The following is a 3,471-nucleotide window of genomic DNA, read 5'->3' on the forward strand; positions in this document are numbered from 1 at the left end:
TGGGTGTGACGATAGAGGGGGCCTCAGCCGAGTCCGCTAGCCAGGTCCCCTGGCCTATTCTGGCTAAGACCGGGGGAGCCAGTGTCCTGGTGCCTTTGCGTGTGGTTCTCTCCCCTGGGTGGGACGAGAAAGGGCCCAAACGTTCCCAAAGGTGGGCTTTGGGGGACCCAAATGTCAAAAGTTTGCATTATTCTCTCCTTCCAGTGCGAGGGGAAAAGGTTAAAGCCGTTTTCAGAGCTGGAGCAAGGCTTAGGAGAAATCAGAGGGGGCAAGAGGCAGCGGGGAAGGGTGGGTCCAGTTGTTGCGGCCCCCTCCCCCCATAAATGCTGAATTCACGGCTAGGGGTTCAAGTACATTTGCAATGAAAATAAAGGGGGTGCCCTGACCGGTTTGGCTCAGTGGATAGAGCGTCGGCCTGCGGACTGAGGGGTTCCGGGTTCGATTCCGGTCAAGGGCATGTACCTGGGTTGCGGGCACATCCCCAGTGGGAGGTGTGCAGGAGGCAGCTGATCGATGTTTCTCTCTCATCCATGTTTCTAACTCTCTATCCCTCTCCCTTCCTCTCTGTAAAAAAATCAATAAAAAAAAGGGGGGGGGGAGGGATTTGTTACAAAATGGCTTTGTGTTTTATAGCTACCACATCTGGGCACATGGTTAGAATTGACGTCAAATGTCATGGGCTTGTTATCTCATAAGTGCTAGAGGGCTCCTCACAGTCGGGAGCGCTGGAGGGAAAAATGTCACAGACACAACCCCCTGCATTTCGCCACGTGGGCATCTCGGAATTGACGCGTTCATGTCCTTCCAGGCTTTATCTTTGCAGCGATGGGGAGCTGTTGAGGCGTTTATAACAGAGTTGCAATATCATCAGGACTTTAAAAGCTTCTCCGATTAAGGTCAGTGTAGGGAGGAGAGCTGAGCAGGAAACCCAGCTGTGGGTGGTGCTGTGCTTGGACGGAGTGGCCCCGTGGCCTGCTTGTGATTCATATTCTGTTCGGGGGCCATAAATAAACCAAGAGGCTTCACTTCATCTGAAAATTGGACCTAAAAACAGTCCAACAGCCCTGGGCTCTGCTTCCCAGAATCTGTAACTACAGAACCTCCCCTCTCCCCCTTCCCCCACCCCCGCCCCCGCCCCCGAGACAGAACTAAGGAGGGTTCAGAGGCACAAGCCTATGACTAGAATGTCCCTGTCCCCTGCCAGGCCCCACAGCCCTCACACCCAGGACTGAGAAATTAGTTGGGGACCTGGAGGGGTGAGGGCTGGTCCGGGTGCCCAGCTGTTATCAGGGCTCATGCAGCGGGGCAGGGCCAGCTGGGTGAAGCTGAACTTTATCTCCCGGGGCACAGTGCCCAGGTGCCCGAGCTGGGGGGTGACAGGCAGCTGTATCAACAGACACAAGGGTCCAGAGAGTCGATGGCTCTTTCTCTCCCATCTGGCTTCCTCCTTCCTTTCATCGATGTGAATCCCTAAAAACATCTTGCACCCCAAGCTCTGTCCCAGCCTCTGCTTCCGGAGAACCCATTCCGTGACAACCCCTCATTACCTGGGGTGGACAGCCTCTCTCCCGCCCTGGCATGCCATTGCCCACTAGTAACTTTTATACTCTCAACTTACTGTCATTTCTCCAGTTTATAGATGAGGAAACTGAGACTGTGGTTAGAAAACGCTGAGCCAGCCCTGACCGGTTTGGCTCAGTGGATAGAGCCTCGGCCTGCGGACTGAAGGGTCCCAGGTTCGATTCCGGTCAAGGGCATGTACCTTGGTTATGGGCACATCCCCAGTGGGGGGTGTGCAGGAGGCAGCCGATCGATGTTTCTCTCTCATTGATGTTTCTAACTCTCTATCCCTCTCTCTTCCTCTCTGTAAAAAATCAATAAAATATATTTAAAAAAAAGAAAAGCAAATGCTGAGCCAGAACCTGGATCCAGACCATCTGTGTCACTGTTGGCGGCTGTCCCAACAGACCCGGCCCCATGGGGGAACATGTATATGAAGGTGTGATCCGAACTTTATCACCTTTTAAAGTCTAAAACAGGTAGTCATGGAGACGTCAAGTACAGCACAGGAAATATAGTCAGCAATATTGTAAAAACTACGTACGGTGCCAGGTGGGTGCTAGGATTATCACTTTGTAAAGTATATAAGTGTCTAACCACTGCTGTACACCTGAAACTAATCTATAACATAAAACCCTAATAGGCAAATAGACTGAACGGTGGAACAACTGAACAACCGGTCGCTATGACGTGCGCTGACCACCAGGGGGTGCGTGCAGAACATGGCAGGCAGCAGCAGGTGGTAGAGCACAGAACATGGCAGGCAGCAGCAGGTGGTAGAGTGCAGAACATGGCAGGCGTTGGCCGTGACGGGATGGTGGAGCAGGTGAGCGGGGGTGCCAGACCAAGGAGGGGTGCAGTCACTGTCATCGGGGTGAGCCTCTGGTGGTTACTCCCATGTGCCTGGTCCCGCCCAGCGCTTGCACCTGCTGCCAGCGCAGGCCCCGCTCACACCCGCTGCCAGCGCCGGCCCCAGTCACTCCACGCCATTAGTGGGTGTGAGCGGGGCTGGCACCACCAGCGTGTGGGAGCAGCAGCGGCGGGAGCAAGGCTGCCATCAGACAGGGGACGGGGGTCCGCGTCAGGAGGGGCCAGGTGGGGGTGCGGAGGATGGGCTGAGACCCACCCCTGTGCCCACCGTAATCTCGCGGCCCACAGTTCCTTTCAAGGTGCACGAATTCGTGCACTGGGCCCCTAGTATCAACTAATATTGAATGTCAATTGTAATTGAAAAATAAAAAGGATGGAGCAATTGGCTGTGGAAGTTGGTTTACCTGCCTGCTTTAAAAATAAAAAGTCTAGCCCTAGCCATTTTGGCTCAGTGGATAGCGTGTTGGCCTGCGGACCAAAGGGCCCTGGGTTCGAATCTAGTCAAGGGCACGGACCTCAATTGCAGGCTTGATCTCTGGCCCCAGTCAGGATGCATGTGGGAGGCAACCAATCCATGTGTCTCTTTCATGTCGATGTTTCTCTCTCTCTCTCCCCCTCCCTTACACTCTCTAAAAAAAAAAAAAAAAAAAAAATCAATGGAAAAAAGGTCCTTGGGTGAGGACTAACAAAAATAAAGTAAAAATAAAAAGTCTAGGACAGGTCCTGGCAAGCATTTTCTATAGCACAAAATAGCAAATACTTCAGGCTTTGAGGTCCATTCAGCCTCTACTGCTACTAACTATTCAACCCTGCTGTTGTTGTATGAAAATGAATTGGCATGTCTGTGAGCCAGTAAAACTTTATTTACCAAAACAGGGGGTGAAAAAAAGAGACAGTAGTCCACATTTGAACCAAAGGCCAATAGTCTGCCCACCCCTGCATAGACAAACAGTAAAACAAATGAACAAATGAAGCCTTGATTTGTAGCATTTGAATTCTGTGGTGTAAATACTCCCTATAGCCAAGTTCAGGCTACCAAGG

Source organism: Plecotus auritus, assembly GCF_963455305.1.
Source record: "Plecotus auritus genome assembly, chromosome: 13".
Classification (NCBI taxonomy): Eukaryota; Metazoa; Chordata; class Mammalia; order Chiroptera; family Vespertilionidae; genus Plecotus; species Plecotus auritus.